Here is a 12,955-nt window from a genome sequence, read left to right as displayed (position 1 = left end):
TACACAAAATTTGACAGAAAGCTAGATCTTGTAGCAGAAAGTGTGTCTTTTGTGATTTGGTGTTAATCCGTTCAGTAGTTAGAAATTAAGGTTTGTTGATGTATATATCACCCTGCAGAAGATTCACTGAGCTGACAAAACCCTAAAGATAAGATCTGAATAGAACTACTACATCAACTAAGATGTGCAAACAGCCATTTTAGGACTCGGGGACTCCGTTCGCTGTACTGTATAATAAGGAACCCCTTTACAATGAGGAGAAATACCTAAAAAAACATCTTGACATGTGCATTGGCACCGAGAAAAAAACCAATTGTGGCCGCTCTTGTTTTTTTGATTACACACCCCAGGTGCGGGTCAGGGCCTGGGGGGCGCGGGGGTCATTTCCTTTAATATTTCATAGGTACTCACCAAGTCTTATAGGGTCACCGAGGTCCAATCCACCAGGGTCAGTCACCATAATTGGGGGAGGGAGGTCTGTGGTCCCCCTCCCTGAGTGTTATTGAAGCCCCAGAGATCCCAACTAGAAATACAGGAGAGAGGCTTCGCCGCTCATTGCATATTCATTGCTCCATAGAGGAGAGCCTCATTAGACCCTGCAAGGGCTTCTTGAGTTTACTATTATTTCTTTGTGGTGCCCCCTAAGAGGGGCAAGAACGACACAAACAAGTAAATTAAGTATTGTAAGAGGCTGCAGGGAACACAGAAGCTCCACCGAGGATGTTTAAGAAAAACTCACTGTAACTGTCTTTACTCATAGAATAAGTGACCCCAGTAGAGTTTACTAACATTTTCAAAGCACATTGAGCTGGAGCTGCATGCTCTTTAGCTGGAGTGCAGACTCATGGTGGTTGGTCCTTTGGCTGCAATTTGTGGCTTGAAGAGTGTTAAAGAAAGACTCAAAGACATGTTAATTATTGTTTTGAGTGTAGTTAAATATTTTTGTGAAATTCATTATTATTAATCATTAAGATGCAGGTACATGAGAATACATTGGTTTATAGTTATTGATAAAATATTGTGGGGATTTATTGAAAAAGCCAAAAGGTCTGCTTTATATATGTTGATGTGCTGACACCCTGATAAAACCTGGTAGGCTTGCCACTGGAATTCACCACTTATAGTTGACGGAAATGACTACAACTCGCAAGAGAGGACTTTGTGTTGTGCTGCACTGCAGCTGGGAGGTAGGCCATGCTGAGTCTGCTGCACCGCTAGGGGAGGACTTCAAGCCCCACAACTCCCTGCAGCTACCAACCCATTTGAAAAGTGTGCCGCGTTCCCACAGGACGTGTACAGTCTGCACACTAGCAAAGCCCGTCCACGGCCCGACAAGGCTGGTCCTCACCTCTGACACCTTTGCAACAAGGAGATGAGTAAACTGGCATTCGTTGTACAGAGGTGAGACCTATGTTGATGTGCTGACCCCTGATAAAGCTGATAGGCTTGCAGCTGAAATTCACCACTTATAGTTAACTGAATTGACTATAACTTGTAAGAGAGGACTTTGTATTGTGCTGCACTGCAGTTGGGAGGGTAGCCAGGCTGAGTCCGCTGCACCGCTAGGGGAGGAATTCAAGCCCCACAACTCCCTGTGGCTACCAGCTCATTTGAAAAGTGTGCTGTGTTCCCGCGGGATGGTGCAGGGTGCACCCGAGCTAAAGCCCGTTCGCGGCCAGACAAGGCTGGGCCCTCTCCTCCGACACCTCCACTGCAAGAGGATGAGTAACCTGGCATTCATTGTATGAAGGTGAGACCACATGCCATCTAATACTATGGGGAAGTGCAAAGCAGCTGCGGATACAATAGTTTCATGTCACACAACTAGTGATAGCACACCTGATAGAGTCAAACCCCTCCTCAAGAAACCCTTGGCTGAACTGAAGAACCTGAAAAACTACTGACCCATCTCTCACCTTCCCTTCGCAACCAAAGTCACTGAAAAATTAGTCAACGCTCAGCTGACCACCTTCATCGAAGAGAACACCATCCTTGACTCCCCCCAGTCTGGGTTCTGCTCCCTTACCCTGCATACCTTCAAGACCTGGCATTTTGGATGATACGGAGTTGCACCCTCCATCCTCCCCCTCCACAGCCATGTATTTTCAGTAGCAGCAGCCCACTACAATCATGGGTCAGGCCTGTCTTTATTACTCAAACAGAACCAATGATCCCAACCCATACTTCAGCTAGCCAGACATGTGGTCCTACATTTCTTTTACCCTTCTGTAATTGAAAATGCTACTGAGCTCAATTCTCAACACTAAACTTAAGCCTTTGATTGACCATTTGGATCTCCTCAATAGTTTTTTGGCCCATGCTGCTAATCATCCTACTACTGCACATGAGATGAATATGCACAACGAGCCACCAGCATCCAGTCATTCCCTCTTAAAGGTTCCCATTGTTACAACCAGGAGGTTGTGTCAAGGCCTACTCCTGGCCCACTATCAACACTATGCCCGGTGCCTCAAACAAAGTAATATGTAGTTCTAACACTTCTCTACAACCTCTTTAGTCCTTCCTTAATGAGTCAACTACTGCTCCTTCTCTTCATGGTACTGTCACTCCTGCTGTGATTCATTACCAAGACATTTTGAGCCTTTCACACTGCTGCCTGCACATATGTTCTAATCCTGGCTTGGGTTCCTCCTTCAGGGTCTGGGCAGCATGAGTCTTGTGATGAGCTTCGGAACAAGGTTAAACAATGATTGCACTAATATAAACATTTTAATGCCTGGGGGAAAAACTAGATCATAATGTTGAGGAGGGCAGCATGGCTTGGCCATTGTACAGAAACATTATGGGCAACTGTATAGTGATTCTTTTTCACACACAGGCATGTGTGGAAACTATATTTAACAGGAAGGAATTTAATGGTACAATGAAAATCAAGGTTCCCGCACTACCGCTTGGATTTTTTTATCGACCCAAAGCTTCCTCAGATGGTATTTCTGACCAGCATTTACGTATTCCCTGGAATGTCCAATGCACAAATGTGTTCTCTGCTCTCAATGATTTGCATAATGTTGATTGATATAACGGGAACAGTCTAACGCAACAGCCAGCAAATATTCATAAGGTTGTGAATATTTATTGACCCCCATTTCACCCTGTAACATTGAGCGTTCGAGCAGGGCTCTCTACTTAGATCCACATTATACCCAGCCTGAAAATGCCTTTGCGCGCAGCGTTCATGCGCAGCGGTCGCGCCCCCATGCGCGCCAAAGGTAAGCCCGTCTACGCCCGTCCGTGCCAGGACCGCGCCCAGTGCCAGACCCACTGGTCCTCGCAAAACCCACTCCACCCGCTTAACATATGACGCCGCAACCCTCTCAGCACTCAACCCCGGCCGTCTCAAAGACTGCTACCAAGCTGCCCCAGGACACACCCATGGACCCTTCGCCTGCCACTCCTGCAAGTTCGACTGTACCAAGACCCACACCAAATCCACAATCTCCAAACAGAGCTCCGACACTAACCACCTAAAGTGCATACTGGGTGGGCGGGCGGCTACGCTCCGTGCACGGAGTGTGCGTAGTGCCGGCTTCTACGCATTTTGCGTAGCAGGCGTAGAATCCGGCACTACGCACGCTCCGCAGACGGAGCGTAGCTGGCCGCCACCCGCCTCCCTCCCGCCCTCCCTAAATACTTTAAATTACATCTGTAAATGAATTAAAAGGCACTTACCTTGCCCGCCGCTGCCCGCCGCGTCCCCGGGGCTCGCTCTCTTCGTCATTCCGTCTTAGGTAATATTGCGCATGCGCGGGCGGCCGCGCATGCGCATTTCTCACGAAAAATGCGCATGCGCGGCCGCCCTTGACGGAAGCAACGAAGAGAGGGTGCTGAGGAGACGCGGCGGGCAGCGGCGGGCAGCGGCGGGCAGCGGCGGGCAGCGGCGGGCAAGGTAAGTGCCTTTTAATTCTTTTACAGATGTAATTTAAAGTATTTAGGGAGGGCGGGAGGGAGGCCTGTGGTGCGTAGTGGGGCTACGCGGAGTGTGGAGGTGGGCGTAGTTTCTCGCCCACTTCACGTAGCTCCGCGAAGCCCCACTACGCCCACTACGCCCAGGGTTACTCAACACCCGCTCGGTCCACAGACACTCCATCGAACTCTGGAACCTACTCGACACTACATCGCCGGACGTCGCCTTCCTTACAGAAACCTGGATGAACGCCTCATCAGCGCCCGACATCGCCATAGCCATCCCGGACGGCTACAAAATCATCCGAAAGGACCGCACCAACCAAACAGGAAGAGGAATCGCCATTGTCCATAAGAACACCATCCACATCACAACCAGTCCCGACGATAACCTTACATCTGCCGAACACCTTCACTTCCAGATCCACACCGACCCCAAGACCACACTCAGAGGCACCCTCATCTACAGGCCACCAGGACCCCGCACACAATTCAGTGAAGACATTGTTGACTTCATCACCCCATATGTCCTCCCCTCCGAGAACTACATTCTACTGGGAGACCTCAGCTTCCACCTGGAAAAGAAAAACGACAGCAACACCACCACCCTCCTGGCCAACCTGGCCAACCTCGGACTCAAACAACTTGTCAATACCCCCACCCACTATGCCGGACACACGCTCGACCCAATCTTCACCTCCAGCAAGCACATCTCCTTTGATCACACCACAGCTCTCCATTGGATGGACCACAGCTGCGTTCACTTCAACTACAAAAAAACACGACCCTCAACCCCCCACAACCTATTCCCCAAAGAAACTGGAACAAAAATAAATATATCTTTTTTCAGTATCACTATAGAACAAACATTCTCGTGGAGGCACGGAGAAATATAGACGCCCCTTGAGAATTGTATAAGGCAACTTAAATAACTCCATCACAAGTTGACCTCTGTGTAGTATATAACTTGAGGCACGATATAAACATCTAAAAAGAAATTCTCTAACCCATGTAGGACTTTGATTAAGATACAACAGCGAAATCAGCTTTAAAGAACTTGAAACGGAAGTTCTCCGATATATTGAGGTAATAGACAAATGCCTTTTTACGAATTGTGCTGGGTACGCCATGAAATTTTACTGATTGCTGTACCCTCCCTAATTATACATAGGACTGTGGTAGTCTGCGAATAATAGAAGGCGACTGCTAAAGGAATACTACGGACCACGTAGATACCCGCATTGGTCAGTAATAATAAATTGCAACATTATTGGTGTATAAATGATTTGCATGAATGATTGTATGATTGCTAGAAAGGTGCGGACAACACTAACTAGTTGGTTCTTGATTTTATCATATAGGTTCTTAGAAAGATGATAATAGTAAACATGGTTGCTACATATAGGCCATTAATGAAATCTTTACATGCACGTTTTCTTAGAACTGTAAATTCATGTTTTTAGTAATGCGACATATGGAACATGTTCAAATACCAAATGTTTATCAGTATTGTAGAATATGTAAGAATTTGTAGAATATGTATAAAATTGACCGTTGATGTTTAGGATGCTGTCATTTAGGAGTCTGTGCAATCGTAAACGTTCTACCATCAATACATATAGGTGATTCGTAAAGCATATAAGCTTCAGTTTATAGATAGAAATGGGTCATATATACAGATCTGAGCATCAGTTGCGACATGTGATGGCCAATTTTGTTCGCTTGCTCTCACAAGAATTTATTGAAACATGTGCAGACAATGATTATCAAACTAAGAGCTAATAGTGACATTTTTTTGTGCATTAGGTGTGATACAAAAAGTGTTGGAGAAAATATATAGAGACTGTCCTGAAGAAGGAAGCCATTATCAACTTAAGCTTCCGAAATAGTCAACGCTTTTACATTTAGTCATATTCGGTGTTGTCAACAAACAACTTGGTTGAAGGAAAAGAAATAAGTTTTCTCCCACTGTTGTCAAACGATGGTCCAAAATGACATAACTAAGACAGATAATAGTGTCTTTTTTGAAAAAAAATTCTCCACATCCACACTAGGTGGTTTTATTTGTGTATTTTATGTTTTTAACTTGTTACACATAGGAATCCATATGTTTTTTATTTAAAATACATTGTATATTTTCATAAACAGATTGTTTTCGGTTCCTTCTGGTGAGTGTTTTCCTAAACCAACAAAATGAAAGATGAATGAATGTTGTGGATTGAATTTGTCTATTTGAGTCCTGATTTAGGAGCAGGAAATAATACTCCCCATAGGGAAAACTTTTGGCTTTACTTTACAAAATTACCACCGACCACCTCTTCACTTCACTTCACCAAAACCCTCCTGCCATATAATCGGACCCAAACCAAGCAGCCACCAACCTCACACAATGGATCACCCACAGCGCCGACAAACTAGCACCCTTGAAAAACCATCAAATCAAACATGGTAGCAAAAAAGCCCCCTGGTTTAACGATGACCTTAAGAAATCCAAGAAGTTCTGTCGTACCCTAGAGAAAGCCTGGAAAAAAAAAACAACCACGGACAACCTGGCCACCTTCAAGAACGCCACCCGCAAACACGACCAGCTGATCCGATCCACCAAGAAATCAGCATTCAAGGATCGACTTGATAACAACACCCAAAACAGCAAGGAACTATTCAACATCGTCAAAGAATTTACCAACCCCACCGCCGGCACCAATGACATCACTCCCTCCCAACACCTTTGCGACTCTCTATCATCATTCTTCCACAACAAAATCGTCGACATACATAACAGCTTTAAAAACCAGTCCGAAGACCTGTCCACTCCACCCACCTCCGAACTAAAACCGCACTCTAACAACCTTAGCGCCTGGAACCCAATCACCACTGAAGACACTATCCGCCTGATGAACTCCATCCATTCAGGATCGCCAACCGACCCATGTCCCCACCACATTTTCAACAAAGCAGACTCCATTATCGCACCCCATCTCCGCGACGTCATCAACTGCTCCTTCAACTTCGCCACCTTCCCGGAAAGCTGGAAACATGCTGAACTCAGCGCCCTGCTGAAGAAACCCACAGCAGACCCCACTGAACTTAAGAACTACCGCCCCATCTCACTCCTCCCATTTCCTGCCAAAGTCATTGAGAAGGCCGTCAATAATCAGCTCGCCGCCTTCCTTTATCCAACAAATCCCTCGACCCATCTCAGTCCGGCTTCCGAGCCAAACACAGCACCGAGACCGCCCTCATCGCAGCAACAGACGACATTTGAACTCTACTGGACAACGGAGAAACAGCCGCCCTCATCCTACTTGACTTTTCCGCAGCCTTTGACACAGTCTGTCATAGCACCCTCATACAACGCCTCAACAACGTCGGAATACAAGGAAAAGCATTAGACTGGATCATCTCGTTCCTCGCCGGAAGACCACAAAGAGTCCGCCTCCCCCCTTTCAAATCAGAGGCCACGGACATCATCTGCGGCGTACCACAAGGATCATCCCTCAGTCCCACCCTCTTCAACATATACATGAGTCCCCTCGCATCCATCGCGCGCCAAAACAACCTCAACATCATCTCCTACGCAGACGACACCCAGCTGATCCTTTCACTCACCAAAAACCCAAACACCGCCAAAACAAACTTACACGATGGAATGAAAGAAGTAGCCGAGTGGATGAAGAACAGCCGTTTAAAACTAAACTCGGACAAGATGGAAGTCCTCATCCTTGGTTCATCCCCCTCTGATGGGACGACTCATGGTGGCCACCGGCCCTGGGAACCGCACCCATACCCACGGATCACGCACGTAACCTTGGCTTCATCCTGGACTTCTCCCTCTCGATGACCAGACAAGTCAACGCCATCTCATCATCGTGTTTCAACATCCTACGCATGCTCAAAAAATATTCCGCTGGATCCCCACCGAAACAAGAAAGATGGTCCCCCACGCACTGGTCACAAGCCACCTGGATTACAGAAATACCCTTTACGCCGGAACCACAGCCAAACTACAGAAAAAACTCCAACGCATCCAAAACGCCTCAGCCAGACTCATCCTAGACATCCCCCGCCAAGCTCCATTTCCGGTCACCTGAAAGACCTCCACTGGCTTCCCGTCAACAAGAGAATAACGTTTCGTCTCCTCACCCATGCACACAAAGCCCTTTACGACCTAGGACCCGAATGCCTCAACACACGACTGTCCTTCTACACCCCCACCTGCCATCTACGATCATCCAATCAAGCCCTCGCCGATAATCCGCGCATCCATAAATCCACCATGGGGGGTAGATCCATCTCCTACTTAGCGGCAAAAACCTGGAATTCTCTCCCCACCCACCTCCGACTTACACAGAACCACCTCTCCTTCAGAAAGCAACTAAAAACGTGGATATTCAATATGTAATGCACCCCCCCCCTTCCTCAAGCGCCTTGAGACCCTCTGGGTGAGTAGTGCGCTATACAAATTTCTGAACTTGAACTTGAACTTAAAAATGTGTTGATACATTTACTTAGTGGTGCCCAAAGAAATAGCACTGGGTCTAGGAGCATGATGGGGATAGGGACAATGACCCACTTAAATTGCTACATTGGAATGTGGCAGCTTGGGGGTGTTGACAATTTGTGTGAGCACTGCTATAGACAGACAAGCTAAAAAAATAGAAACAAACAATAGAACATTTCAGTATATTGTGATCAAATCTGTATATGGTTAATTTTTACAATAATGATTTTAATAGTACACCTAACACCAAATTACTACCTCTCTTTACATTTATTTCCAACCTAGCAGACAATCTGGCTATCGCGGATAAAGCATTATATCTTTGCCTGGCTGGGGATGTAAATGTACATCTCCCTCATTTTCCTGGGGAGCCTATTTCATTGTTTTCCTGTTCCAATAGCACCATAAAAACTGACCCCTGAAGCATGGAACTTTTATCATTCCTTTCCCTACTGGATTTGGTACATGCCTTGGCTCCCTCAGGGCTTTTTACAGGTTTGGTCCCTCATTTAGGGGCAGAGGCACCGTCTCAATAATAGATTATATTTTTGTCAAATCTAATTTTACAAGGAGCAATTATTGAATCTAGTTTTAACGATCATTACCCTAACCAAATCACTCCATTAACCTGCCCAAAGGAGCAGTTTAGGCTGCATATTGGAGCATGCAATTTGAAACTCTCTACTGACAATTTATGTTTGGTATGGAAGCTGAGGGATCCTGCTCATATCTTCCAGAGGGTGATTAGTGAGAATCTGGATATAGTCATCCTGTGTTTGTCTGAGGGGGGCCAAGATGGCCATATATCAATTCTAAGTGCTCAGCAGCAAATAGGTGTTTTTTGACAAGCTCGGATATCTGAACCAAGGGACTCAGCCTTAGTGTCTCCCTCACTTAAATAGTATAAAAAAGCCACTGCCAAACACTGGTAAGAGGTCCTAGTTACAAAATGGGATAACCTGGATTAGGTATCACAACTAGCAAATTGTAAGCTGTTGTGGTCAACTGTCATAGAGCTAAAGCATACTGCCAGGCCTGCCAGTACTATTTCTTGTCATATTACTAGCACAGTCTGGGAGGAGCATTCTAGTAGAATTGATGCAGTTTCCTTCTCCCATGACAATTTTAATATACTCCCCATACTAGTGACCCACTTTCAGCTAACCCTGGTGGAAGGTTAGGACACTGTTAACCAAAGTACTGGGGGTAAGGCACCTGGCCCCGAAGTGGTCCCATTGGCTTAATAAAGAAAAATATCACTTTCTGGGCTCCCCTTCTCGCCAATGGTTTTAACAGCCTTGCCTACTCCCCTGTATCAGATACAAGGAGTACATCTAATGTAGTACTAATTTTCAAAAAAGGGCATCGCTCATTGCCAGGATGTTCTTGCCTGATATCACTCATCAACACCACAGCAAAAATCTTGGGTAGAATTATTTTTAACAGGATCACAGAGTAGGCGCGCTGGGTTTTAGTTCTAGGAAACTATACCATGATAAAAAGTTCTCCTCTCTACATGGCATTCATGGACCTATCATCAGTCTTTGATTTGTTAATAGGGCTAAACTGTGGTGCCTCCTTATCGCCAAGGGCTTGGACATAGTGTTGGTGCACTTTTTCGTTTATTTAAATGCCTATATGAGGGTACAAATCCGTATCATTCTCAGGGGGAGGTATCAGGAGATGTAGGCATCCACCATGGGTTAAGTATGGGGTGGGGGTTTAAACCCCTTCTATTTATTTTGTATATTAAAGATCTTAACTCCTCCCTCATGAGTGCTACTCCTGATGTGCCCCTCATTAAAGGTAGACCACTGCCCATGTTACTTTATATGGTTGACGGAGTGCTCATGGCACGTACATCAAGGGCATTGCACCAGTTAATCGATGCCTTTGTGGACTATATGTCTTCCATTGACTTACAGACTAACTTTGCTAAAACCCATGTATGGCCTGTGGTACTAAGAGCGGGTGCCTGCCGAACATGATAGTTAGCACCCATTGCTTAAATAGCATTAGTAACTTCCCTTTTCTTGGTGTTATTTTCTCCAGCTATAGTTTGTAGTCTAAAAACATTGCGCACTTCTCCACAAAATTCTCAGCAGCAAATGGTTTGTTGGGAGTCTTCCCCAACCAAAGGGGGTGGAGCTGTAATCCTATTGTTACAAGCTTATACATCACAAAGATGCAGATCACCATGTTCGGGGCGGAGGCATGGGGGGTCATGTGTCTATCCATCTGGCTGACGCTAGTCTATCTACAGATATTATACATGACTATATACAGGTCTGTCAATTCCCTAGATTGCGTATGTGGAAGCATAGGGTTAGAAAACTGGGTTACATGCCATTTGTTTGGATCCAATACTCAGACGCTTTCTGTGCTTTGAGGAAGGAGAACCCTTGTGTGCTGCTTTTCCCCCGCTGGACTGCCTTTCTTTGCTGGGAGACCTCGCGGAACCCGCTGCGCGGGTCCCGCTTCGCCTGTGTGTCAGGGCACTTCCCTGAGGATTTTACCATCGGACACCGTGGGCAGGAGGAGGAAGCACAGGGCTGCGAGGGACAGGGACTCCATTGCCCAGGAGTCCCTGAGCTGTAATCACCTCCACCTGGTCGCTCTCCCTGTTTGCTCCGCCCTTGAGCACCGAGTGAAAGGTGCGTGCAAGCTGCTGCTTTGGTGGAGACGCTTTCTGTGCTTTGAGGAAGGAGAACCCTTGTGTGCTGCTTTTCCCCCGCTGGACTGCCTTTCTTTGTTGGGAGACCTCGCGGAACCCGCTGCGCGGGTCCCGCTTCGCCTGTGTGTCAGGGCGCTTCCCTGAGGATTTTACCATCGGACACCATGGGCAGGAGGATGAAGCACAGGGCTGCGAGCGCCAGGCGAGGGACAGGGGCTCCATTGCCCAGGAGTCCCTGCGCTGTAATCACCTCCACCTGGTCGCTCTTCCTGTTTGCCCCGCCCTTGAACACCTCCCCTACATATAAGGAGTAGTTCTTGCCGCTGTGCGGGAGCGACCGGAAGAAGCCCGGGACAAGAGCGGGACTGTCTGTGGCCGTCAGGGGCCGAAGGAGGCCGGGCTGGGCCACCCCATTGACGAGTAGGACCAATATTTTTCTTGCTACTTTGGTGGACTACACTGACTCATTTAAATGTGTGCCCTATTGTGATCAAATATTTGCAGTTTTGTTGTGGGGGGCTTTAAGTAATGTCTCTTACGCAAAATAGCACACACCTTGGCACCCTCTCAGGCTGAGGGTGGACCAACCATCCTTGGCCCATTAGACAAATTTTTTAATCGTGTTGTCCAAGATATTGATAAGGAGATCTCCTTAGCAGAAAAACGAGCTGAGCGTAGGCTGTCTATTGAGCTCCAGAAAAACGCCTGCTGCAAGCCTTCCCGGCATTGGTTACACCTTTGTCCTCCATAAGCCTGCCTGCTGTGTTTGAAATACCCAATGTTTCCCCTTTAATTATGGAGCCTGAGGGTGGTTTGCCACCGAGATTGGATATTACCACCCTGCCCACAACTCCATCTGTAAACCCCATAGACTCCCCATCTAGAATAGTTGAAGCTAGTGTGTCTGATTCAAAACCATGCGCAAAAAGAAAAAGGAGTACTGCTTCGAGGAAATGTTACTCCTCAAAACCCCTAACAAGGTTAGGAAAGTCGCAAAAAAGCCCTTACCTACCCAAAAGGAGAATAGTGGGGTTAGCGAAAGTGGTGACCTATCAAATGAGGGGGGAAATGTGGACTTGGCAAGCTTAAACCCTTCTTCTAATGACTCCCAGGGGAAGGGGTTGGCTGTGAATGCCCTTTCGACAGATCTACTAATACCCGAGTTGGAAAAGCTATTAAGGTCGCTTTTGACACCCATAGAGGTTCAAGTTAACAAGCTAGTTAACCGTTTCGATCATTTTGAGCAGGCCACCTTAGACAATTTTTTCCACATAAAGTCATTAATCAAATCACAACCTAGATTAATTGAGACTAGCAAGGTTCAGGAAACCACGGGAAAGACAAAAAACCTGCCTATTCTAGAATCAAAACTCCCGTCAGGTAGAACTACAAACGTGTCTCAGAAAAAGGGACCAAGTCAATCGACCAACCCTGTAGTGCTAGCCCGTACGGGTACTAGTACAGGGGAAAAAGTGACTAAGGTCCCAGACCCGGTGCCAAAGGGCAATAATAAAGAGTGCCCGCAAAGTAGTACCACTGTTCCAAATAACCCCCAGCCCCCACCAAGCATTCTTAAACCCCACCCTAATGTTGGAGCGGGGGGTATCAACGGTTCCAGGCCAAGCAATGCTGTACCCACTAACTCCCAGCGAACATCAAATATCCCTACACCCTGTCCCAATGTCCCAGCAACCAGACATTCACCAACTCATCCAGCGAAGCCACCTCAAAGGATACCTCCTGTGAATCTTACCCCGGACTCCCATCCCTACGTCGCGGTCCTCACCAATGTACCACCTCTTTTGGTTGGACAAAGAGAAACCTTCCAGATGCTCAAAAATAAAGTAATGCACTGG

This window comes from Lissotriton vulgaris, chromosome 3_1, assembly GCF_964263255.1.
Source record: "Lissotriton vulgaris chromosome 3_1, aLisVul1.2, whole genome shotgun sequence".
NCBI lineage: Eukaryota > Metazoa > Chordata > Amphibia > Caudata > Salamandridae > Lissotriton > Lissotriton vulgaris.
This window is presented reverse-complemented; position numbering follows the sequence as displayed.